Genomic DNA, 27,506 nt, shown 5'->3' on the forward strand with positions numbered 1-27,506 from the left:
TCTTCATCATTGACTCTTAGCATCAATTCACCCTTTTGCACATCAATAAGGGCTCTCCCTGTAGTTAGAAAAGGTCTTCCCAAAATAATAGAAGCATTCACATCTTCTTCCATATCTAGTATCACAAAATCAGCAGGAAAAATAAAGGGTCCTACTTTTACTAGTAAATTCTCAACAATTCGAAGAGGAAATTTAGTTGAACAGTCAGCAAGTTGAAGAGAGATTCTAGTGGGTCTTACCTTATCAATTTGGAGCTTTCTCATCAAAAAAAGAGGTGTGAGACTGATGCTTGCTCCAATATCACAGAATGCCCTCTAAATAGTAATATCTCCAATGGTGCAAGGAATTAAAAAGCTTCCCAGATCTTGTATCTTCTCAGGGAGATTCTGCTGGATAATTGTACTGCATTCCATGGTGAGTACTACGGTTTCACTGTCATTCCAATTCTTCTTATTGTTTAACAATTCCTTCATGAATTTAGCATAAAGAAGCATTTACTCCAAAGCCTCTGCAAAAGGAACGTTGATTTGATGCTTCCTGAAGACTTCTAGGAATCTTGAAAATTGCTTGTCTTTGGATGTCTTCTAAAGCCTCTGAGGATATGGCATTTTTGGCTTGTACTCAGGTACTGGAGACTTCACTTTGTATTGCTCAATATCAACCGAAAAAGAGTTGTTCGAATGTCTCTCAAGGGCATGTTCCATGTTGTCCTGAGTCTCCATCGGAGCTTCTCTTTCAACTGTCTCCTCACTGACTTGTGCCTCTGTACCTGCTACCGTACCACTTCTCAGATGTATGGCCTTGCACTCTTCCCTTGGGTTGGGAATTGTATCATTGGAGAAGGTGTGGGGAGGCCTGTCAACTACTTGCTTGCTTAATTCACCCAATTGAACCTCTAAGTTTCTAATTGAAGCTCTGAATTCCTGCATGAAACCATTAGTGTTCTTGGAGAGTATTGCAACTAGATATTTCAAGTAAGAAGGTTTCTGAGAAAGAGGGGGTGCACGGTATTATTGAGAGGACTGAAATTGATGGTTGTTATTGTTGAAAATTGGTTGCCTTTGTGGTTGATTTTTCCATCCATAGTTTGGTTGATTTCTTCACCTCAGATTGTAAGCCTTGGAAAAAGGGTCATTGTTAGGGGTCTGGAGGAATTGCCCATGTAATTAAACAATTCAGAGGGAAATTGACCATAATCAAAATTCTCACCTTGAGGAAATCTGCCACTCATGTCATAAGAAGCATCTTGGGTATTAATCCACCCAAGTTTTGAGTAATGGCATTTATCTGTTGAGACATGGCTTTATTCTGAGTAAGAATAGTATCCAAAGCATATAGTTCCATGACTCCCTTCCTCATGGCGGTTCTCTCAGAAGAATATAAATACTGGTTATTAGCAACCATGTCAATCAACTCTATAGCCTCTTCAGTGGTTTCTTCATGTGAAGAGATCCTTCTGCGGAATTATCCAAAGAAGTCCTGACGGCCTAAGCAATCCCATCATAAAAAGATTTACAATTGTATCCAGTCCAGAAACATGTCTGGAGGGGACTTTCTGAGCACAACCTTCTACCTCTCCCATGCTTCATAGAGAGATTTATAACAATCTGCATTTTCGAAAAATATAAATATAAATAAGTTATAATTTATTTTATTTATTGGAGCTTCTTATTTTTAGAAAATAATTTAATAAGAATAATTAAATTAATTTTATAATTATTAAATTTTAAATTAATTATGATTTATATATAATTTTTTTTATTATAATGAGATATTTTGAGAAAGGATAAAATTATTATTATTATTATTATTATTGTTGTTGTTGTTATTATTACCCGCTTTTACTAAAATAAAGTTAGCTAATATTATTATTAAGTTTAAAATCTGCCGCTACAAGTAAATATCGGCACTCTTCGGTGAACTTAGCTTTACTAATGTTTCAGCGTATGTATTTTATCATTATGTTACTAATGTCATTTATATTAGTAACTCATACATATTTATCCCTATATATATTATTACTTATGTTTTAATATATCCAGCTTTTATAGTTATCCGTTTAAGATATTTATAACTTGAATAGCTGACTCAGCAGCTCGAAACTGTGACACCCAACCCCTCCCTTGCCACCACATCACCATCATTAATCACAAAATCTTCCTCCTTCTCTTATTATTCAATGAAACCAAAAGGAAAAGAGAGAGAGACTGAGAATGAGAATTACCATGACTGTAAGTTTATTTTGAAGTTTGATAAAGTTTATTTTGAAGTTTTTTTTGAATTATTGTTGTTTGCTTGAGATTTTGATTCGGTTATGTATGAACAGCCACCTGGGGTGTTTTGATTATTTTGGGAGTCAAAATGAATTTTCAAAAGGTTTAAAAATCATATTAGCTAATTTTAAATTATTAAAGAAATGATTATATTTTGAGTTTTATCTAGAAAAGTATTATGTTTGAATTGGATTTATCAAGAAAAGGAGTTTAGTGAAAGAGAAATAGATTTGAATTGTTTTTAGAAGAGAGATTTTGATATTTGGGAAACACCTGGGCAGTACGCAAGGGTTGTGACTTAGTCCCACTTACTCCAGATCAAGATTTTAAAAGATTGTGGTTTTGAATTTGAGCTATGACCTGGCAAGGATCGTGGTGGTGTACCGCTTGCCCATTGTCGCGATGGACATGGGAATCATAGTTGTTTACCGCCCACGGGTTGTGAATGTGTTTGTGGGCATCGTGGTTATTTATCGCCCACGTGTGTGCTATTTTTTTCCAATTGAAGATCTTGCGAGGTTTGTGGTTTTGTACCGATCGAAATGGCGGGGTTCATGGTGGTGTATCGCCCAGGTAGGGTTCGTGGTGGTATACCTCCCACCGGCTTCGGGTGAGCTACCGGGTGTGTCGGGCTCTAGCAAAGTAACCGACACGTGATCTTGAAGGGTGGAAATTAGATTTCCACACAAACTCACCGGCAAGTGTACCGGGTCGCATCAAGTAGTAATTACTGGTGCACGAAATTGTGATCTCTGGTAATAGCTCCAAAAACTTGGTGCTCTAATCTCAATTCATAATTTGTCACAACTTTGATACAACTAACCAGCAAGTGCACTAGGTCGTCCAAGTAATAAACCTTACGTGAGTAAGGGTCGATCCCACAGAGATTAAACCCTAAACCCTAAACCCTAAACCCTAAACCCTAAATAATTGATTATGGAGTTTTCGAAAATAATATTAATTAAACAGAAAATAGGGATAGAAACACTTATGTAAGTCATTGGTGAGAATTTCAGGTAAGCGTATAGAGATGCTTTCGTTCCTCTGAACCTCTGCTTTCCTGCTGTCTTCATCCAATCAGTCTTACTCCTTTCCATGGCTGACTTTATGCAAGGGCATCACCGTTGTCAATGGTTACATCCCCTCCTCTTGTGAAAATGGTCCAAATGCTCTGTCACAGCACGGCTAATCATCTGAGGTTCCCGATCATGCTGGAATAGGATTCACCCTCCTTTTGCGTCTGTCACTACGCCCAGCAATCGCGAGTTTGAAGCTCGTCACAGTTATTCAATCTCAGAATCCTACTCGGAATACCACAGACAAGGTTTAGACTTTCTGGATTCTCATGAATGCCGCCATCAATCTAGCTTACACCACGAAGATTCTGATTAAGAGATCTAAGAGATACTCATTCAATCTAAGGTAGAACGGAAGTGGTTGTCAGGCACGCGTTCATAGGGAATGATGATGATTGTCACGTTCATCACATTCAGGTTGAAGTGCAAATGAATATCTTAGAAGCAGAATAAGTTGAATTGAATAGAAAAACAGTAGTACTTTGCATTAATCTTTGAGGAACAGCAGAGCTCCACACCTTAATCTATGGAGTGTAGAAACTCTACCGTTAAAAATACATAAGTGAAAGGTCCAGGCATGGCCGAATGGCCAGCCCCTCTGATGTAAGAACTAGGAGTCCAAAGATGTCTAATACAATAGTAAAAAGTCCTATTTATAATAAACTAGCTACTAGGGTTTACAAAAGTAAATAATTGATGCATAAATCCACTTCCGGGGCCCACTTGGTGTGTGCTTGGGCTGAGCTTGAATGTTCCACGTGCAAAGGCTCTTTCTGGAGTTGAACGCCAGGTTGTAACGTATTTCTGGCGTTCAACTCTGGTTTGTGACTTGTTTCTGGCGTTTAACTCCAGACAGCAGCATAGAACTGGCATTCAACGCCCTTTTACGTCATCTAAACTCGTTCAAAGTATGGACTATTATACATTTCTGGAAAGCCCTGGATGTCTACTTTCTAACGCAATTAGAAGCGCGCTATTTTGAGTTCTGTAGCTCCAGAAAATCCACTTTGAGTGCAGGGAGGTCAGAATCCAACAACATCAGCAGTCCTTCTTCTACCTCTGAATCTGATTTTTGCTCAAGTCCCTCAATTTCAGCCAGAAAATACCTGAAATCACAGAAAAATACACAAACTCATAGTAAAGTCCAGAAATGTGAATTTAACATAAAAACTAATGAAAACATCCCTAAAAGTAACCAGATTCTACTAAAAACATACTAAAAACAGTGCCAAAAAGCGTATAAATTATCCGCTCATCACAACACCAAACTTAAATTGTTGCTTGTCCCCAAGCAACTGAAAATAAAATAGGATAAAAAGAAGAGAATATACTATAAATTCCAAACTATCAATGAAACATAGCTCCAATCAGATGAGCGGGACTTGTAGCTTTTTGCCTCTTGAATAGTTTTGGCATCTCACTTTATCCATTGAGATTCAGAATGATTAGCATCTATAGGAACTCAGAGTTCAGATAGTGTTATTGATTCTCCTATTTTAGTATGATGATTCTTGAACACAGCTATTTCATGAGTCTTGGCCGTGGCCCTAAGCACTTTGTTTTCCAGTATTACCACCGGATACATAAATGCCACAGACACAAAATTGGGTGAACCTTTTCAGATTGTGACTCAGCTTTGCTAAAGTCCCCAATTAGAGGTGTCCCGGGTTCTTAAGCACACTCTTTTTTGCTTTGGACCTTGACTTTAACCACTCAGTCTCAAGTTTTCACTTGACACCTACACGCCACAAGCAGATGGTTAGGGACAACTTGGTTTAGCCGCTTAGGCCAGGATTTTATTCCTTTAGGCCCTCCTACCCACTGATGCTCAAAGCCTTAGGATCCTTTTTATTTGCCCTTGCCTTTTGGTTTTAAGGGTTATTGGCTTTTTGCTCTTGCCTCTTGGTTTTAAGAGCTTTTGGCTTTTTCTGCTTGCTTTTTCTTTTTTTTTTCTAATTTTTTTTCGCTATTTTTTTCTATTTTTTTTCCTGCAAGCTTTGTTCTTTGCTACTTTTTCTTACTTCAAGAATCATTTTTATGATTTTTCAGATTATCAAATAACATGTCTCCTTGTCATCATTCTTTCAAGAGCCAACATATTTAACATTCTTAAACAACAACTTCAAAAGACATATGCACTGTTCAAGCATTCATTCAGAAAACAAGAAGCATTGTCACCACATCAATATAATTAAACTAAGTTCAAGGATAAATTCAAAACTCATGTACTTCTTGTTCTTTTGAATTAAAACATTTTTCATTTAAGAGAGGTGATGGATTCATAGGACATTCATAACTTTAAGACAATGTTACTAAATACTAATGATCTTGTAATGAAGACACAAATATGGATAAGCACTTAACATAGAAAATGAAAAACAGAGAAAGTGAGAACAAGGAATGAGTCCACCTTAGTGATGGTGGCGTTTCCTTCTTGAGGAACCAATGATGTCCTTGAGCTCTTCTATGTCTCTTCCTTGTCTTTGTTGCTCCTCCCTCATTGCTTTTTGATCTTCTCTAATTTCATGAAGGATGATGGAGTGCTCTTGATGTTCCACCCTTAATTGTCCCATGTTGGAACTTAATTCTCCTAGGGAGGTGTTGATTTGCTCCCAATAGTTTTGTGGAGGAAAGTGCATCCCTTGAGGAATCTCAGGGATTTCTTGATGATGAGCTTCTCTATGCTCTCTTGATTGCTCCATCTTTTTCTTAGTGATGGGCTTGTCCTCTTCAATGAGGATATCTCCCTCTATGTCAATCCCAGCCGAATTGCATAGGTGGCAAATGAGGTAGGGAAAGGCCAACCTTGCCATAGTGGAGGACATGTCAGCTGATGTGTATTTTTGGAAAACGAATTCCAAACAGACAATCTAACCGGCAAGTGCACCGGGTCGTATCAAGTAATAATAACTCACGTGAGTAAGGTTGATCCCACAGGGATTGAAGGATTGAGCAATTTTAGTTTAGTGATTGATTTAGTCAACCGAATCAAGTATTGGTTGAGTGATTTGTGATTGCAGAAACTAAATTGCTTGAAATGTAAAGGGAGAGGGGTAGATTGCAAAAAATTAAAGAGCAAAGAAAGTAAATAAGCTGAATCTTAAAGAACAAGTAATGTAAATTGCAGAAACTTAGATTGCAAGAAATGTAAATGGATGAATCTTAAAGTGCAAGAAATGTAAATTACTTGAATTATAAAGGGAATTGGGAAGTAGGTTTGCAGAATTTAAGTAAGGAAAAGTAAATTGCACTAAACTGAAAAGTAGAAGAAGAATTGAATTGAACGGATCTAAAACGGAAATGTAAATGAACTTGAAAAACATTAAACAGAGAATTTAAAATGAAAACTCCAAATCTCAGGACCCAAGAGACTAGATAACCGAGTCTAGATCTCAATGCCTTCCTAGATCCAAATGTAGAATTCAATTGCAAGAAATAAAGAAAAGTAAATTGCAGAATGAGTAGAAGAAGAGGCAATGAACAGAAATTGAAATTCAATTATGCAGAAAATTAAACAAGATCCCAAGGTGAGATTGAAACAGAAGTTCTTCAATTCTTCACCCAAGATCCAAAGCAAGAAAAGTAAAGAGTGCTAAGCAAGAACAAAGAAGAAGAGAGATCAATTCTCCTTCCCAATTCTCTAGAATTCTAAAGCAACAATTCCCAAAATGTAAAGGTGAGCTCTCTACTGTAAGTATGTAAAAATTTTCTAAGGAAGCTCCCTGAAAACTTAAATCCTAAGCTATTTATACACTTTCTTCAAATGGTCTTCAAGCCTTGAATTGGGCCTTTGCTCTTGATGGAATTGGGTTGATAAAAGCCTCTATTGATTTCTCTTGGAGTTGGAGAGAAACCCATTGTGAACCAGGCCATGAATCATAAAAGCTTGAGTCAAAGTTTGAGGCAAACTTTGGCTCAAGCTTTTCATATCAGCTGCCCCCCTTTTACTGCTATCAACGTTTGGGCTAAAGTTTGAGGTCAAACTTTGAGCCAAACGTTGAGCCTTCTTGTATGCCTTGTGGCGCCAACATTTGCCAAAAAGCTTGAGGCAAACGTTGGCGCAAACTTTTGCTCTCCTGGGTGTGTTGATGGTGGCGCCAACGTTTGCCAAAAAGCTTGAGGCAAACGTTGACACAAGCTTTTTCTCCCCTGGGTATGTTGGTGTGGCGCCAACGTTTGCCAAAAAGCTTGAGGCAAACGTTGGTGCAAGCTTTTCTCCTCCAGGGTGTTGGTGTGTGGCGCCAACGTTTGCCAAAAAGCTTGAGGCAAACGTTGGCGCAAGCTTTTGCTCCATCCAATGTGAATTCACTCTTCCAAAAGCTTGAGCTAAAGTTTGAGGCAAGCTTTTGCTCAAGCTTTTTATTCTCTCTTGCTCCTTGCCCTTTCTTCTTTCTTCAACCTTCTTCAAAGCTCTTTTCACCTATCATCAATCAACCAAACACATCAAAACTATGCTCAAAATCATGAGTTTGTTATTCTTTCATAATATATGACAATTATAGCACAAAATCTCATGAAATTGCATTAATTCATCCATGGTTGATTGAATCAAAGGAAATATGAAATTCTACCCAATTGGCTTACTTATGGCTCAAGAAAGTGCATAAAATCAATTGAAAACAAAAGAAAAAGATAGTGAAACTAGGCTAAGATGACTTGTCATCACAACACCAAACTTAAAGCTTGCTTGTCCCCAAGCAAGAAAAGAATTATTAAGAAGAAAGAATGAAATGGAAGAGGATGTTCATGCTAGCAGAGTATTATTGGTAGTTCATGCGGTTTTATGTGGATATGTAAACACTCACTTCTTATTGACTTTTAGGCCTAGAAAGTCTCCTTCAAGCATCAAGCAACACACTCCTATGACCTCTCATTTTTCCTTTGTCCTTGACTATTATTTTTCTCTATAAGCTTTGGTTCAGTGTCATGTGTAACAAGTTCTTTTCTTTCTTTATACTTGACACATTATTCACTATAGACACTTGGCTCACATTCCTTCTTAAAACCTTGATGCCCAGCACCTCTTTGGGTTACTAAATGCCTTGTAGTTAGGTTGCTCTTGATAGTGGACTTTCAGCTGATGATCCCGGGTTAGTTAACCCAAGTCACCAAGTGTTGATGCACTCCAAAGAACTTAATGATCCAAGCAGATCCTAGTACAAAGACACCACAGGCATATATTCTAAGGTTCAAGCTATTGGTGTCTAGCTTTACTTCTTTTTTTGTTTTTTTCTTTTATTCTATTGCCAATTTTTGGCTTTTTCTTTTCTCTTTTTGTTTTTCTTTTTAACCAAGGACTTTTATTTGATTGAGATTCATAGATAGTAGGCCACTTTCTACTTAGAAGGAGACATCCTAGTTCTCTTATTCACTAAAAGTGAGCTATCATACAATCACACATACATACGACCACTTACTTTTATTGTACTTCTATCTAACAGAGAACTATCTTACTTCACATTCAAACATTTCTTTTATTGAATTAAAGATGCAGGGGACAAAGCATGCTTTTTGTTAAGTGAAAGTAAACACACAAGCACACACTTAGACTAGCTTACTTATTTTAAGGGAAACAAACATAATGCAAAGACTATTTTAAACAGATAGGATGCATGCTTTTTTTTTTTGTAGTGATGAACAAGGAGCAAGTCCACCTTTCATTTGTCATGCTTTTTCTTTCTTCTTTCATACACTTGGTTGTTGGTGTTCCTTGTGTCCATGTCTGTTGTCTGTTGACCCCGCCAGAACCCAGCTCTATTCATCGCCTCCTCTACTCTATCTTCAAGTCTCATAGCCTTGCTTACTTCTATCTCACATTTCCCTTTGAAGAATTCATCGAAAGTTGGAAATGCTAGATCCATGTTGTGCAGATGCTCTCCAATATAGTTCATTTTGATTTGACTATTTATGTTGTAGTCGGCTTGGACTTCATATCTTGCATCTTGGAGGGTTGTGAACTCTTTGAGAGCCCTCATATTTTCAGCTTGCATTTGTGCCAACTTTCCAAATGATTCGTGAGATTGAAAAGCATGCTCCTCTTGCATCACAAAGAATTTTGACTCAAACTCACTTTGTTTGTTCATCATTCTCAGCTGCCATTCCTCTTGCTCTTGTTGGTTTTTCATGTACTGTGAATGGTATTCCTCTTGCCTTTCTTGAATTCTCATGTACTGTTGTGATAATCTTCCAATTGCTTCCTGCATCTGAGTCATATCCAGAGTGTTATGTGGTGGAATGTGTTGTTGTTCCTCTTCCTCTTGTGGCTCTTCTTCCTCTTGTAACTCTTCTTCCTCCATTGGTTCTTCTCTTTGCCTTCTTCCGTGTGGTCTTCGGCTCTGCTGCGCTTCAGTAACCATCATCATTCTTTCAATGGTTATAGGCATGCCCAGGTTCAACCATGTTGGGTTATCGTCCTCCATTGGCACTTTAGCTCTTGCGCACAACCGCATAATGGTGCTTGGGTAGTATAACCAAGACCCAGCCGAGTTCTTCTCTGCAAGTTTTTGAATATCCTTTGCAAGGATTTCATGAACCTTCACATCTCCTCCCACCATGATGCAATGCAACATAACAGCTCTTTTCTTGTTGACTTTTGAGGTGTTTACTGTGCCTAGAATTGATCTTTTCAATAGCTCATACCATCCCTTTGCTTCCGGAGTGAGGTTTCCTCTCCTCAGATACTTGTATTTGTTTTTGGCATCTCCTTCCCACTCTGAGTTCACCATACAAATATCTCTAGAAATTCTATCATAATCCGGATTTCCATTTACCCTTTGGTGGTATCCCGGTTCACCAAAGCGGACTGCTTTTAGTCCCAAGACTTTCTTGATGGCATCTGAACTAAAGTCTACTTCCATCCCCCGTACATAGCTCTTGTACGTTGGGGCTTCACCCGTGTTAAGTCTTGGGATGTTGGCATAGAACTCTCTTATGATATTTGCATTGACCCGAGTGATGGGTGAGACGAGTTCTTCCCATTTCCTCTTTTTAATCTTGTCCTTCATTTCTTGGCACCCTTCATCTGGTAGCAAGAGTGGAACCTCTGGATATATTTTTGTCTCATTCATCCATTCAATTTGTAACTGATGGTACCAAGATTTAAATCTCCATCGGTCATATTCAGGTGTACTCTCCTCCACCATGGGCTCTTTTCCTTTTCTTCGTTTGGTTCTTGAGGAAGAGGCCATGATCACTTGATTGGTTGATCTTCTTGAGGTTAAAGGGAGTGTGAAAAATGTTGGAGATTTGGATATGTTTTAGGAAAAGGAAATATTTGAGGCTGAGCTTATATGATGAAGAATGATGATGGGAATGGAGTTTGATGGTTGGAGTGCAGGGAGTGTGCAACTCTTCGGTTATGTGCATGGCTTGAAGGTGGTGTGTTATAATTACTTAAATGAACAATGGAGGGCTGGGATGCAATTGGATACTATGCGAATCAAAGGTGTGCATGTGAGGGTGAATGAGGACAAAATTTGCTTCTTCAATGATTTTCAACGTGATCATTCCAAGGAGTGGGCAGATTCACTTTTTGAGGCATGTGATGGGATTTTATCCTCATGCTATGCTCTCCCTCTGTCTTGTCTCTTTCATTGAGTGTTCTTTGACCACCTAACCATCACAACAAGACAACAAAGATCAACATTATCAAACCGTGGCAAGAATACTTCCTTTATTAACAACTATGTGAACTCTCATTCCTTATATCCATTTTAACCGTGACTTTTCTTGGAGGACACCAAACTTAATATTTGGCCATATAGTTTAAAAATGTTTCTTCCTCCAACTAGTGTTCTTGAAATCCCAATGTCACTCTTGGTTAAATATTTATAAGAAATGCTTTCATTATAATTTTTCTTTTTCTCTTTTTTTCATGAAGGATCAATTGTGTCCCTTAATCAGTGCATCAAGGTTTGATGAACCCCAAACTTGTCTCTTGTTAAGGGGTAAATGTGAGATGCCAGCAGTTAATCACAATTGATGCCTTCATCACAGAATATGATTTCTTTTCAATTGTAAAGTCTCAGAAAGTAACAACGTATGATCATTGGTGCATGATTTTTAATTTTCATGAAGAGAAAAAAAAATTTGATCTTCTGAAAATATCCACCTATGCAGACACCAAACTTAGTGTTTGGTTATATGCTTCATCAGGATAACTAAGCATATAGTATGAAAATATTTGTAACACTGGTTTGGTGTGCTTGAAGGCACACCAAACTCAGAAGTCTTAGCATATGTTTCAAAACAGTGCATGCATTCATTAAGTATGTTCATGAAAAGAAAAAAAATTCATGCTCAGGTGATCATAGCTTATTGAATTTAAAATGACATAAATCTTAAATCATGGGTTGCCTCCCATGGAGCGCTCTTTTATTGTCACTAGCTTGACACTGGGGATTTCTTTTATGGTGGTTGATGATTGTAGTGCCTCAACTTGTCTCCCCTGACTGTGATCCTCCTCTTTGTTCTCTGGTGTTCAATTTCAGCATGCTCTAATGAGAGTATATTGCTGACAGTGTAATAGTCATCCGTCTGTTGGCTTGCTCCCAGTTGTTGATAGATCAATTGCACTTTATCACCCTTGGAAAGCCCTTCTGTTGGAATCTTTCTATTCTTCCAACCCCTTTTTGTTTTATTTCTATGATTCTTCCTTTCTTTTGTTGATCTTTCTTCTTTGGCCGTAGGCTTACTTTGGAGATCTCTCTTCTCAGTGGCCAATACTCCAATATCCTCTTGAACTTCTGCATCATTCTGCACAATCTTTTGCCTTGGGATGTTGCTGTGAATCGCCTTGTTGCTTTCTTCCTTTAATTGTGATTCTTCCTTGTCGAGTTCCATATAGTCTTTCTTCTCATCACTGAACTACGCTTCTGGTAATACTCTCAGAGTGACACTCTTATCATACATTCTGAGAGTTAATTCTCCTTGCTCTACGTCTATGATAGCCCTAGCAGTGGCCAAGAACGGTCTCCCAAGTATGATGGAGTCACTTTCATCCTCATCTCAATCTAGAACCACAAAGTCTGCAGGGTATATGAATTTGTCCACCTTGACTAGAAGGTTTTCAATTACACCCCTGGGGTATACCATTGACTTATATACCAGCTCTAGAGACATCTGTACCGGTTTAACTTCCTCTATACGCAGCTTTTTCACCAAAGAGGAGGGAATTAAGTTAATACTTGCTCCTAGATCGCACATTGCCTTAGTGATGGTTAATTCCCCAACGGTGCAAGGCAGCAAGAAGCTCTCGGGGTCTTCAAGCTTAGGAGGAAGCCCTTTTTGAATCAAAGCCCTGCATTCCTCAGTAAGCAACACGGTTTCCTTCTCAAGCCAACTCCTTTTCTTGTTGATAAGCTCCTTCAAAAACTTAGCATACAGAGGCATTTGCTCAAGTGCTTCAGCCAAGGGAATGTTGATCTCCGGCTTCTTGAAAGTCTCAAGGAACTTATGAAAATGTTGGTCCTTAGTCTCTCTGTTGAATCTCTGGGGATATGGCAGTGGAGGTGTGATGCTCTTTCCCACTTGCTGCTGTCCCTGAATCACTTCTTTTGAACTGTGTGGCTGGTTGTTCTTCTCTTTGAGTTTCTCAGTGCTCTTGTTTGGCATCACAACTTGATCCTTGGCTTCATCTGCCTTTGTTTGCTTTTCATCTTCTATTGGTCTTTTGCTGCTCTCTACTTGCTTCTTTGTAGTGTCATTGTTGCTCATCAATGTTCTCCAACTCCTTAATTGTATCGCCTTGTATTCTTCCTTAGGATTTGGGATTGTGTCACTCGGCAGTGAGCTTGAAGGTCTCTCAATAGAAATCTGCTTGGAGATTTGCCCAATCTGCCTCTCTAGGCTCTTCATGGAGGCTTCATGGTTCTTTGTGGTCATTTCTTGGTTCTTCATCATCTTTTCCATGAGCATCTCCAGATTAGTAATCCTCTGAGAGTCTTGTAAAATTTCTTTGTTAGGGGGTACTGATGGTTGATGGTAAGTGCTTTGGATGGTAGGTTGGTTATTGGATGGATAATGGTTAGAGTTGGGGTAGTTGTTTTGGGGTTTTCTGTAGGGATTTTGGTTAGTCTGCTGCTGGTTGTGGTTTTGGTTTTTTCTTAAGGTGTTTGGTTTTGAGTTCCTCTGCCATGGTTGTTGGTTTTGGTTGTGTTTATCCCCCCATCTGAGGTTTGGGTGGTTCTTCCAGGATGGATTGTAGGTATCACCATACACCTCATTTGAACCTTGGTTGTGCATATACTGCACTTGCTCTTGTTGTTGTTCCTCTTGGTTCTCCTCATTATGCCCCCAAAGAGTGGTTGGTTGGCTTGTGGCACTCACTGATGCTACTTGTAGGCCATCAATTCTTTTGGCCATTTGCTCAAATTGTTGCTGAATCTGTTGCTGCATCATTTTGTTTTGAGCTAATATTGAGTCCACTCCTTCTAGCTCCCTGACTCCTCTCCTTTGTGATGGTTGGCGTTGCCTTTAATGCGCAAAGAAATACTGATTATTAGCCACCATGTCAATAAGATTTTGAGCTTCTTCTACAGTTTTCATCAGTTGCAACGATCCTCCAGCTGAGTGATCAAGTGCCTCTTGAGCCTTTAGAGTGAGTCCTTCATAGAAGTTCTGTAGCTTGTCCCACTCAGTGAACATTTCTGGTGGACATTTCCTCAGTAGAGCCTTATATCTCTCCCATGCCTCATACAGATTTTCAGCATCCAATTGCGTGAATGTCTGCACCTCAGTCTTCAACCTGATGATCCTTTGAGGGGGGTAAAACTTGGCAAGAAACTTGCTCACCAAATCATCCCAAGTGTTAATGCTTTCCTTCGAAAATGTTTCTAGCCATTGAGTGGCCTTATCCCTGAGAGAGAATGGGAATAACAACAGCTTGTATATGTCAGGGTGCACTCCATTACTTTTAACTGTGTCACAAATTCTCAAGAAAGTGGATAAATGTTGGTTTGGATCCTCCAATGGTCCTCCTCCAAACGAGCAGTTGTTTTGGACCAATGTGATGAGTTGTGGCTTTAGTTCAAAATTATTTGCATTGACATTAGGGGTGAGAATGTTGCTTCCACAATGTCTAGCATTTGCAAAAGTATAGGAGGCCAGTACTCTTCTCTGTTGTGGGTTATTGTTAACCCCTCCTCCTGGATTAGATGGATCTCCTTCCATCTCGTGATATTCTTCCTCAGATTCTTCCTCTCCAACAATATTTTTCCCTCTTTCAGCTCTTCTTAACCTTCTAAGAGTTCTCTGGTCAGTTTCAGATAAAACCGGAGTGGCTCTCCGTGTACTTGACATACAAACAAAACAAAAGAAACACCACCAGTAACACTTCAGTCTATTGCTAGAATGAAGTTTTAGTTAGCTTAAGCAAAATTTCAAACAGTTAGTGTGTTAGTCAAAAATTAGAGAAACAGAAAAGAAAAAGTGCTTGATCTAGATCTCCACTTCACTTAATCATTGTCAATCTATTTCAATCCCCGGCAACGGCGCCAAAAACTTGATGTGTATTTTCGGAAAACGAATTCCAAACACACAATCTAACCAACAAGTGCACCGGGTCGCATCAAGTAATAATAACTCACGTGAGTGAGGTCAATCCCACAGGGATTGAAGGATTGAGCAATTTTAGTTTAGTGATTGATTTAGTCAAGCGAATCAAGTATTGGTTGAGTGATTTGTGATTGTAGAAACTAAAGTGCTTGAAATGTAAAGGGAGCGGGGTAGATTGCAGAAAATTAAAGAGCAAAGAAAGTAAATAAGCTGAATCTTAAAGAACAAGTAATGTAAATTGCAGAAACTTAGATTGCAAGAAATGTAAATGGCTGAATCTTAAAGTGCAAGAAATATAAATTACTTGAATTATAAAGGGAATTGGGAAGTGGGTTTGCAGAATTTAAACAAGGAAAAGTAAATTGCACTAAACTGAAAAGTAGAAGAAGAATTGAATTGAACGGATCTAAAACGGAAATGTAAATGAACTTGAAAAACATTAAACAGAGAATTTAAAATGAAAACTCCAGATCTTAGGACCCAAGAGACTAGATAACCGAGTCTAGATCTCAATGCCTTCCTAGATCCAAATGTAGAATTCAATTGCAAGAAATAAAGAAAAGTAAATTGCAGAATGAGTAGAAGAAGAGGCAATGAACAGAAATTGAAATTCAATTATGCAGAATATTAAACAAGATCCCAAGGTGAGATTGAAACAGAACTTCTTCAATTCTTCACCCAAGATGCAAAACAAGAAAAGTAAAGAGTGCTAAGCAAGAACAAGGAAGAAGAGAGATCAATTCACCTTCCCAATTCTCTAGAATTCTAAAGCAACAATTCCCAAAATGTAAAGGTGAGCTCTCTACTGTAAGTATGTAAAAATTTTCCAAGGAAGCTCCCTGAAAACTTAAATCCTAAGCTATTTATACACTTTCTTCAAATGGTCTTCAAGCCTTGAATTGGGCCTTTGCTCTTGATGGAATTAGGTTGATAAAAGCCTCTATTGATTGCTCTTGGAGTTGGAGAGAAACCCATTGTGAACCGGGCCATGAATCATAAAAGCTTGAGTCAAAGTTTGAGGCAAACTTTGGCTCAAGCTTTTCATATCAGCTGCCCCCCTTTTGCTGCTATCAACGTTTGGGCTAAAGTTTGAGGTCAAACTTTGAGCCAAACATTGAGCCTTCTTGTATGCCTTGTGGTGCCAACGTTTGCCAAAAAGCTTGAGGCAAACGTTGGCGCAAACTTTTGCTCTCCTGGGTGTGTTGATGGTGGCGCCAACGTTTGCCAAAAAGCTTGAGACAAACGTTGGCACAAGCTTTTTCTCCCCTGGGTATGTTGGTGTGGCGCCAACGTTTGCCAAAAAGCTTGAGACAAACGTTGGTGCAAGCTTTTCTCCTCCAGGGTGTTGGTGTGTTGTGACTTCATATCTTGCATCTTGGAGGGTTGTGAACTCTTTGAGAGCCCTCATATTTTCAGCTTGCATTTGTGCCAACTTTCCAAATGGTTCGCGAGATTGAAAAGCATGCTCCTCTTGCATCACAAAGAATTTTGACTCAAACTCACTTTGTTTGTTCATCATTCTCAGCTGCCATTCCTCTTGCTCTTGTTGGTTTTCATGTACTGTGAATGGTATTCCTCTTGCCTTTCTTGAATTCTCATGTACTGTTGTGATAATCTTCCAATTGCTTCCTGCATCTGAGTCATATCCAGAGTGTTATGTGGTGGAATGTGTTGCTGTTCCTCTTCCTCTTGTGGCTCTTCTTCCTCTTGTAACTCTTCTTCCTCCATTGGTTCTTCTCTTTGCCTTCTTCCGTGTGGTCTTCGGCTCTGTTGCGCTTCAGTAACCATCATCATTCTTTCAATGGTTATAGGCATGCCCGGGTTCAACCATGTTGGGTTATCGTCCTCCATTGGCACTTTAGCTCTTGCGCACAACCGCATAATGGTGCTTGGGTAGTATAACCAAGACCCAGCCGAGTTCTTCTCTGCAAGTTTTTGAATATCCTTTGCAAGGATTTCATGAACCTTCACCTCTCCTCCCACCATGATGCAATGCAACATAACAGCTCTTTTCCTGTTGACTTCTGAGGTGTTTACTGTGCCCAGAATTGATCTTTTCAATAGCTCATACCATTCCTTTGCTTCTGGGGTGAGGTTTCCTCTCCTCAGATACTTGTATTTGTTTTTGGCATCTCCTTCCCACTCTGAGTTCACCATACAAATATCTCTAGAAATTCTAACATAATCCGGATCTCCATTTACCCTTTGGTGGTATCCCGGTTCACCAAAGCGGACTGCTTTTAGTCCCAAGACTTTCTTGATGGCATCTGAACTAAAGTCTACTTCCATCCCCCGTACATAGCTCTTGTACGTTGGGGCTTCACCCGTGTTAAGTCTTGGGATCTTGGCATAGAACTCTCTTATGATATTTGCATTGACCCGAGTGATGGGTGAGACGAGTTCTTCCCATTTCCTCTTTTTAATCTTGTTCTTCATTTCTTGGCACCCTTCTTCTGGTAGCAAGAGTGGAACCTCTGGATATATTTTCTTCTCATTCATCCATTCAATTTGTAACTGATGGTACCAAGATTTAAATCTCCATCGGTCATATTCAGGTGTACTCTCCTCCACCACGGGCTCTTTTCCTTTTCTTCGTTTGGTTCTTGAGGAAAAGGCCATGATCACTTGATTGGTTGATCTTCTTGAGGTTAAAGGGAGTGTGAAGAATGTTGGAGATTTGGATATGTTTTAGGAAAAGGAAATATTTGAGGCTGAGCTTATATGATGAAGAATGATGAAGGGAATGGAGTTTGAATGGTTGGAGTGCAGGGAGTGTGCAACTCTTCGGTTATGTGCATGGCTTGAAGGTGGTGTGTTATAATTACTTAAATGAACAATGGAGGGCTGGGATGCAATTGGATACTATGCGAATCAAAGGTGTGCATGTGAGGGTGAATGAGGACAAAATTTGCTTCTTCAATGATTTTCAACGTGATCATTCCAAGGAGTGCGCAGATTCACTTTTTGAGGCATGTGATGGGATTTTATCCTCATGCTATGCTCTTCCTTTGTCTTGTCTCTTTATTGAGTGTTCTTTGACCACCTAACCATCACAACAAGACAACAAAGATCAACATTATCAAACCGTGGCAAGAATACTTCCTTTATTAACAACTATGTGAACTCTCATTCCTTATATCCATTTTAACCGTGACTTTTCTTGGAGGACACCAAACTTAATGTTTGGTCATATAGTTTAAAAATGTTTCTTCCTCCAACTAGTGTTCTTGAAATCCCAATGTCACTCTTGGTTAAATATTTATAAGAAATGCTTTCATTATAATTTTTCTTTTTCTTTTTTTTTCATGAAGGATCAATTGTATCCCTTAATCAGTGCATCAAGGTTTGATGAACACCAAACTTGTCTCTTGTTAAGGGGTAAATGTGAAATGCCAGCAGTTAATCACAATTGATGCCTTCATCACAGAATATGATTTCTTTTTAATTGTAAAGTCTCAGAAAGTAACAACGTATGATCATTGGTGCATGATTTTTAATTTTCCTGAAGAGAAAAAAAAATTTGATCTTCTGAAAATATCCACCTATGCAGACACCAAACTTAGTGTTTGGTTATATGCTTCATCAGGATAACTAAGCATATAGCATGAAAATGTTTGTAACACTGGTTTGGTGTGCTTGAAGGCACACCAAACTCAGAAGTCTTAGCATATGTTTCAAAACAGTGCATGCATTCATTAAGTACGTTCATGAAAAGAAAAAAATTCATGCTCAGGTGATCATAGCTTATTGAATTTAAAATGACATAAATCTTAAATCATGGGTTGCCTCCCATGGAGCGCTCTTTTATTGTCACTAGCTTGACACTGGGGCTTTCTTTTATGGTGGTTGATGATTGTAGTGCCTCAACTTGTCTCCCCTGACTGTGATCCTCCTCTTTGTTCTCTGGTGTTCAATTTCAGCATGCTCTAATGAGAGTATATTGCTGACAGTGTAATAGTCATCCGTCTGTTGGCTTGCTCCCAGTTGTTGATAGATCAATTGCACTTTATCACCCTTGGAAAGCCCTTCTGTTGGAATCTTTCTATTCTTCCAACCCCTTTTTGTTTTATTTCTATGATTCTTCCTTTCTTTTGTTGATCTTTCTTCTTTGGCCGTAGGCTTACTTTGGAGATCTCTCTTCTCAGTGGCCAATACTCCAATATCCTCTTGAACTTCTGCATCATTCTGCACAATCTTTTGCCTTGGGATGTTGCTGTGAATCGCCTTGTTGCTTTCTTCCTTTAATTGTGATTCTTCCTTGTCGAGTTCCATATAGTCTTTCTTCTCATCACTGAACTACGCTTCTGGTAATACTCTCAGAGTGACACTCTTATCATACATTCTGAGAGTTAATTCTCCTTGCTCTACGTCTATGATAGCCCTAGCAGTGGCCAAGAACGGTCTCCCAAGTATGATGGAGTCACTTTCATCCTCATCTCAATCTAGAACCACAAAGTCTGCAGGGTATATGAATTTGTCCACCTTGACTAGAAGGTTTTCAATTACACCCCTGGGGTATACCATTGACTTATATACCAGCTCTAGAGACATCTGTACCGGTTTAACTTCCTCTATACGCAGCTTTTTCACCAAAGAGGAGGGAATTAAGTTAATACTTGCTCCTAGATCGCACATTGCCTTAGTGATGGTTAATTCCCCAACGGTGCAAGGCAGCAAGAAGCTCTCGGGGTCTTCAAGCTTAGGAGGAAGCCCTTTTTGAATCAAAGCCCTGCATTCCTCAGTAAGCAACACGGTTTCCTTCTCAAGCCAACTCCTTTTCTTGTTGATAAGCTCCTTCAAAAACTTAGCATACAGAGGCATTTGCTCAAGTGCTTCAGCCAAGGGAATGTTGATCTCCGGCTTCTTGAAAGTCTCAAGGAACTTATGAAAATGTTGGTCCTTAGTCTCTCTGTTGAATCTCTGGGGATATGGCAGTGGAGGTGTGATGCTCTTTCCCACTTGCTGCTGTCCCTGAATCACTTCTTTTGAACTGTGTGGCTGGTTGTTCTTCTCTTTGAGTTTCTCAGTGCTCTTGTTTGGCATCACAACTTGATCCTTGGCTTCATCTGCCTTTGTTTGCTTTTCATCTTCTATTGGTCTTTTGCTGCTCTCTACTTGCTTCTTTGTAGTGTCATTGTTGCTCATCAATGTTCTCCAACTCCTTAATTGTATCGCCTTGTATTCTTCCTTAGGATTTGGGATTGTGTCACTCGGCAGTGAGCTTGAAGGTCTCTCAATAGAAATCTGCTTGGAGATTTGCCCAATCTGCCTCTCTAGGCTCTTCATGGAGGCTTCATGGTTCTTTGTGGTCATTTCTTGGTTCTTCATCATCTTTTCCATGAGCATCTCCAGATTAGTAATCCTCTGAGAGTCTTGTAAAATTTCTTTGTTAGGGGGTACTGATGGTTGATGGTAAGTGCTTTGGATGGTAGGTTGGTTATTGGATGGATAATGGTTAGAGTTGGGGTAGTTGTTTTGGGGTTTTCTGTAGGGATTTTGGTTAGTCTGCTGCTGGTTGTGGTTTTGGTTTTTTCTTAAGGTGTTTGGTTTTGAGTTCCTCTGCCATGGTTGTTGGTTTTGGTTGTGTTTATCCCCCCATCTGAGGTTTGGGTGGTTCTTCCAGGATGGATTGTAGGTATCACCATACACCTCATTTGAACCTTGGTTGTGCATATACTGCACTTGCTCTTGTTGTTGTTCCTCTTGGTTCTCCTCATTATGCCCCCAAAGAGTGGTTGGTTGGCTTGTGGCACTCACTGATGCTACTTGTAGGCCATCAATTCTTTTGGCCATTTGCTCAAATTGTTGCTGAATCTGTTGCTGCATCATTTTGTTTTGAGCTAATATTGAGTCCACTCCTTCTAGCTCCCTGACTCCTCTCCTTTGTGATGGTTGGCGTTGCCTTTAATGCGCAAAGAAATACTGATTATTAGCCACCATGTCAATAAGATTTTGAGCTTCTTCTACAGTTTTCATCAGTTGCAACGATCCTCCAGCTGAGTGATCAAGTGCCTCTTGAGCCTTTAGAGTGAGTCCTTCATAGAAGTTCTGTAGCTTGTCCCACTCAGTGAACATTTCTGGTGGACATTTCCTCAGTAGAGCCTTATATCTCTCCCATGCCTCATACAGATTTTCAGCATCCAATTGCGTGAATGTCTGCACCTCAGTCTTCAACCTGATGATCCTTTGAGGGGGGTAAAACTTGGCAAGAAACTTGCTCACCAAATCATCCCAAGTGTTAATGCTTTCCTTCGGAAATGTTTCTAGCCATTGAGTGGCCTTATCCCTGAGAGAGAATGGGAATAACAACAGCTTGTATATGTCAGGGTGCACTCCATTACTTTTAACTGTGTCACAAATTCTCAAGAAAGTGGATAAATGTTGGTTTGGATCCTCCAATGGTCCTCCTCCAAACGAGCAGTTGTTTTGGACCAATGTGATGAGTTGTGGCTTTAGTTCAAAATTATTTGCATTGACATTAGGGGTGAGAATGTTGCTTCCACAATGTCTAGCATTTGCAAAAGTATAGGAGGCCAGTACTCTTCTCTGTTGTGGGTTATTGTTAACCCCTCCTCCTGGATTAGATGGATCTCCTTCCATCTCGTGATATTCTTCCTCAGATTCTTCCTCTCCAACAATATTTTTCCCTCTTTCAGCTCTTCTTAACCTTCTAAGAGTTCTCTGGTCAGTTTCAGATAAAACCGGAGTGGCTCTCCGTGTACTTGACATACAAACAAAACAAAAGAAACACCACCAGTAACACTTCAGTCTATTGCTAGAATGAAGTTTTAGTTAGCTTAAGCAAAATTTCAAACAGTTAGTGTGTTAGTCAAAAATTAGAGAAACAGAAAAGAAAAAGTGCTTGATCTAGATCTCCACTTCACTTAATCATTGTCAATCTATTTCAATCCCCGGCAACGGCGCCAAAAACTTGATGTGTATTTTCGGAAAACGAATTCCAAACACACAATCTAACCAACAAGTGCACCGGGTCGCATCAAGTAATAATAACTCACGTGAGTGAGGTCAATCCCACAGGGATTGAAGGATTGAGCAATTTTAGTTTAGTGATTGATTTAGTCAAGCGAATCAAGTATTGGTTGAGTGATTTGTGATTGTAGAAACTAAAGTGCTTGAAATGTAAAGGGAGCGGGGTAGATTGCAGAAAATTAAAGAGCAAAGAAAGTAAATAAGCTGAATCTTAAAGAACAAGTAATGTAAATTGCAGAAACTTAGATTGCAAGAAATGTAAATGGCTGAATCTTAAAGTGCAAGAAATATAAATTACTTGAATTATAAAGGGAATTGGGAAGTGGGTTTGCAGAATTTAAACAAGGAAAAGTAAATTGCACTAAACTGAAAAGTAGAAGAAGAATTGAATTGAACGGATCTAAAACGGAAATGTAAATGAACTTGAAAAACATTAAACAGAGAATTTAAAATGAAAACTCCAGATCTTAGGACCCAAGAGACTAGATAACCGAGTCTAGATCTCAATGCCTTCCTAGATCCAAATGTAGAATTCAATTGCAAGAAATAAAGAAAAGTAAATTGCAGAATGAGTAGAAGAAGAGGCAATGAACAGAAATTGAAATTCAATTATGCAGAATATTAAACAAGATCCCAAGGTGAGATTGAAACAGAACTTCTTCAATTCTTCACCCAAGATGCAAAACAAGAAAAGTAAAGAGTGCTAAGCAAGAACAAGGAAGAAGAGAGATCAATTCTCCTTCCCAATTCTCTAGAATTCTAAAGCAACAATTCCCAAAATGTAAAGGTGAGCTCTCTACTGTAAGTATGTAAAAATTTTCCAAGGAAGCTCCCTGAAAACATAAATCCTAAGCTATTTATACACTTTCTTCAAATGGTCTTCAAGCCTTGAATTGGGCCTTTGCTCTTGATGGAATTGGGTTGATAAAAGCCTCTATTGATTGCTCTTGGAGTTGGAGAGAAACCCATTGTGAACCGGGCCATGAATCATAAAAGCTTGAGTCAAAGTTTGAGGTAAACTTTGGCTCAAGCTTTTCATATCAGCTGCCCCCCTTTTGCTGCTATCAACGTTTGGGCTAAAGTTTGAGGTCAAACTTTGAGCCAAACATTGAGCCTTCTTGTATGCCTTGTGGTGCCAACGTTTGCCAAAAAGCTTGAGGCAAACGTTGGCGCAAACTTTTGCTCTCCTGGGTGTGTTGATGGTGGCGCCAACGTTTGCCAAAAAGCTTGAGACAAACGTTGGCACAAGCTTTTTCTCCCCTGGGTATGTTGGTGTGGCGCCAACGTTTGCCAAAAAGCTTGAGACAAACGTTGGTGCAAGCTTTTCTCCTCCAGGGTGTTGGTGTGTTGTGACTTCATATCTTGCATCTTGGAGGGTTGTGAACTCTTTGAGAGCCCTCATATTTTCAGCTTGCATTTGTGCCAACTTTCCAAATGGTTCGCGAGATTGAAAAGCATGCTCCTCTTGCATCACAAAGAATTTTGACTCAAACTCACTTTGTTTGTTCATCATTCTCAGCTGCCATTCCTCTTGCTCTTGTTGGTTTTTCATGTACTGTGAATGGTATTCCTCTTGCCTTTCTTGAATTCTCATGTACTGTTGTGATAATCTTCCAATTGCTTCCTGCATCTGAGTCATATCCAGAGTGTTATGTGGTGGAATGTGTTGCTGTTCCTCTTCCTCTTGTGGCTCTTCTTCCTCTTGTAACTCTTCTTCCTCCATTGGTTCTTCTCTTTGCCTTCTTCCGTGTGGTCTTCGGCTCTGTTGCGCTTCAGTAACCATCATCATTCTTTCAATGGTTATAGGCATGCCCGGGTTCAACCATGTTGGGTTATCGTCCTCCATTGGCACTTTAGCTCTTGCGCACAACCGCATAATGGTGCTTGGGTAGTATAACCAAGACCCAGCCGAGTTCTTCTCTGCAAGTTTTTGAATATCCTTTGCAAGGATTTCATGAACCTTCACCTCTCCTCCCACCATGATGCAATGCAACATAACAGCTCTTTTCCTGTTGACTTCTGAGGTGTTTACTGTGCCCAGAATTGATCTTTTCAATAGCTCATACCATTCCTTTGCTTCTGGGGTGAGGTTTCCTCTCCTCAGATACTTGTATTTGTTTTTGGCATCTCCTTCCCACTCTGAGTTCACCATACAAATATCTCTAGAAATTCTAACATAATCCGGATCTCCATTTACCCTTTGGTGGTATCCCGGTTCACCAAAGCGGACTGCTTTTAGTCCCAAGACTTTCTTGATGGCATCTGAACTAAAGTCTACTTCCATCCCCCGTACATAGCTCTTGTACGTTGGGGCTTCACCCGTGTTAAGTCTTGGGATCTTGGCATAGAACTCTCTTATGATATTTGCATTGACCCGAGTGATGGGTGAGACGAGTTCTTCCCATTTCCTCTTTTTAATCTTGTTCTTCATTTCTTGGCACCCTTCTTCTGGTAGCAAGAGTGGAACCTCTGGATATATTTTCTTCTCATTCATCCATTCAATTTGTAACTGATGGTACCAAGATTTAAATCTCCATCGGTCATATTCAGGTGTACTCTCCTCCACCACGGGCTCTTTTCCTTTTCTTCGTTTGGTTCTTGAGGAAAAGGCCATGATCACTTGATTGGTTGATCTTCTTGAGGTTAAAGGGAGTGTGAAGAATGTTGGAGATTTGGATATGTTTTAGGAAAAGGAAATATTTGAGGCTGAGCTTATATGATGAAGAATGATGAAGGGAATGGAGTTTGAATGGTTGGAGTGCAGGGAGTGTGCAACTCTTCGGTTATGTGCATGGCTTGAAGGTGGTGTGTTATAATTACTTAAATGAACAATGGAGGGCTGGGATGCAATTGGATACTATGCGAATCAAAGGTGTGCATGTGAGGGTGAATGAGGACAAAATTTGCTTCTTCAATGATTTTCAACGTGATCATTCCAAGGAGTGCGCAGATTCACTTTTTGAGGCATGTGATGGGATTTTATCCTCATGCTATGCTCTTCCTTTGTCTTGTCTCTTTATTGAGTGTTCTTTGACCACCTAACCATCACAACAAGACAACAAAGATCAACATTATCAAACCGTGGCAAGAATACTTCCTTTATTAACAACTATGTGAACTCTCATTCCTTATATCCATTTTAACCGTGACTTTTCTTGGAGGACACCAAACTTAATGTTTGGTCATATAGTTTAAAAATGTTTCTTCCTCCAACTAGTGTTCTTGAAATCCCAATGTCACTCTTGGTTAAATATTTATAAGAAATGCTTTCATTATAATTTTTCTTTTTCTTTTTTTTTCATGAAGGATCAATTGTATCCCTTAATCAGTGCATCAAGGTTTGATGAACACCAAACTTGTCTCTTGTTAAGGGGTAAATGTGAAATGCCAGCAGTTAATCACAATTGATGCCTTCATCACAGAATATGATTTCTTTTTAATTGTAAAGTCTCAGAAAGTAACAACGTATGATCATTGGTGCATGATTTTTAATTTTCCTGAAGAGAAAAAAAAATTTGATCTTCTGAAAATATCCACCTATGCAGACACCAAACTTAGTGTTTGGTTATATGCTTCATCAGGATAACTAAGCATATAGCATGAAAATGTTTGTAACACTGGTTTGGTGTGCTTGAAGGCACACCAAACTCAGAAGTCTTAGCATATGTTTCAAAACAGTGCATGCATTCATTAAGTACGTTCATGAAAAGAAAAAAATTCATGCTCAGGTGATCATAGCTTATTGAATTTAAAATGACATAAATCTTAAATCATGGGTTGCCTCCCATGGAGCGCTCTTTTATTGTCACTAGCTTGACACTGGGGCTTTCTTTTATGGTGGTTGATGATTGTAGTGCCTCAACTTGTCTCCCCTGACTGTGATCCTCCTCTTTGTTCTCTGGTGTTCAATTTCAGCATGCTCTAATGAGAGTATATTGCTGACAGTGTAATAGTCATCCGTCTGTTGGCTTGCTCGCAGTTGTTGATAGATCAATTGCACTTTATCACCCCTGGAAAGCCCTTCTGTTGGAATCTTTCTGTTCTTCCAACCCCTTTTTGTTTTGTTTCTGTGTTTCTTCCTTTCTTTTGTTGATCTTTCTTCTTTGGCCGTAGGCTTACTTTGGATATCTCTCTTCTCAGTGGCCAATACTCCAATATCCTCTTGAACTTCTGCATCATTCTGCACAATCTTTTGCCTTGGGATGTTGCTGTGAATCGCCTTGTTGCTTTCTTCCTTTAACTGTGATTCTTCCTTGTCGAGTTCCATATAGTCTTTCTTCTCATCACTGAACTGCGCTTCTGGTAATACTCTCAGAGTGACACTCTTATCATGCATTCTGAGAGTTAATTCTCCTTGCTCTACGTCTATGATAGCCCTAGCAGTGGCCAAGAACGGTCTTCCAAGTATGATGGAGTCACTTTCATCCTCATCTGAATCTAGAACCACAAAGTCTGCAGGGTATATGAATTTATCCACCTTGACTAGAAGGTTTTCAATTACACCCCTGGGGTATACCATTGACTTATCTACCAGCTCTAGAGACATCTGTACCGGTTTAACTTCCTCTATACGCAGCTTTTTCACCAAAGAGGAGGGAATTAAGTTAATACTTGCTCCTAGATCGCACATTGCCTTAGTGATGGTTAATTCCCCAACGGTGCAAGGCAGCAAGAAGCTCTCGGGGTCTTCAAGCTTAGGAGGAAGCCCTTTTTGAATCAAAGCCCTGCATTCCTCAGTAAGCAACACGGTTTCCTTCTCAAGCCAACTCCTTTTCTTGTTGATAAGCTCCTTCAAAAACTTAGCATACAGAGGCATTTGCTCAAGTGCTTCAGCCAAGGGAATGTTGATCTCCGGCTTCTTGAAAGTCTCAAGGAACTTATGAAAATGTTGGTCCTTAGTCTCTCTGTTGAATCTTTGGGGATATGGCAGTGGAGGTGTGATGCTCTTTCCCACTTGCTGCTGTCCCTGAATCACTTCTTTTGAACTGTGTGGCTGGTTGTTCTTCTCTTTGAGTTTCTCAGTGCTCTTGTTTGGCATCACAACTTGATCCTTGGCTTCATCTGCCTTTGTTTGCTTTTCATCTTCTATTGGTCTTTTGCTGCTCTCTACTTGCTTCTTTGTAGTGTCATTGTTGCTCATCAATGTTCTCCCACTCCTTAATTGTATCGCCTTGCATTCTTCCTTAGGATTTGGGATTGTGTCACTCGGTAGAGAGCTTGAAGGTCTCTCAATAGAAATCTGCTTGGAGATTTGCCCAATCTGCCTCTCTAGGCTCTTCATGGAGGCTTCATGGTTCTTTGTGGTCATTTCTTGGTTCTTCATCATCTTTTCCATGAGCATCTCCAGATTAGTAATCCTCTGAGAGTCTTGTAAAATTGCTTGGTTATGGGGTGCTGATGGTTGATGGTAAGTGCTTTGGTTGGTAGGTTGGTTATTGGATGGATAATGGTTAGAGTTGGGGTAGTTGTTTTGGGGTTTTCTGTAGGGATTTTGGTTAGTCTGCTGCTGGTTGTGGTTTTGGCTTTTTCTTAAGGTGTTTGGTTTTGAGTTCCTCTGCCATGGTTGTTGGTTTTGGTTGTGGTTATCCCCCCATCTGAGGTTTGGGTGGTTCTT

General features: G+C 39.5%; 2 pseudogenes; both read right to left on the reverse strand.

Annotated features, from left to right (window-relative positions):
- Window positions 1–584: 584 nt before the first annotated feature.
- On the reverse strand, window positions 585–14,647 carry LOC148567633 (uncharacterized; annotated as a pseudogene).
- A 2,360-nt stretch (window positions 14,648–17,007) lies between these two features.
- On the reverse strand, window positions 17,008–21,631 carry LOC148567634 (uncharacterized; annotated as a pseudogene).
- Window positions 21,632–27,506: the final 5,875 nt, after the last annotated feature.

This window comes from Arachis ipaensis, chromosome B4 (assembly GCF_059453495.1).
Source record: "Arachis ipaensis isolate K30076 ecotype BB chromosome B4, ASM5945349v1, whole genome shotgun sequence".
NCBI classification, from domain to species: Eukaryota; Viridiplantae; Streptophyta; class Magnoliopsida; order Fabales; family Fabaceae; genus Arachis; species Arachis ipaensis.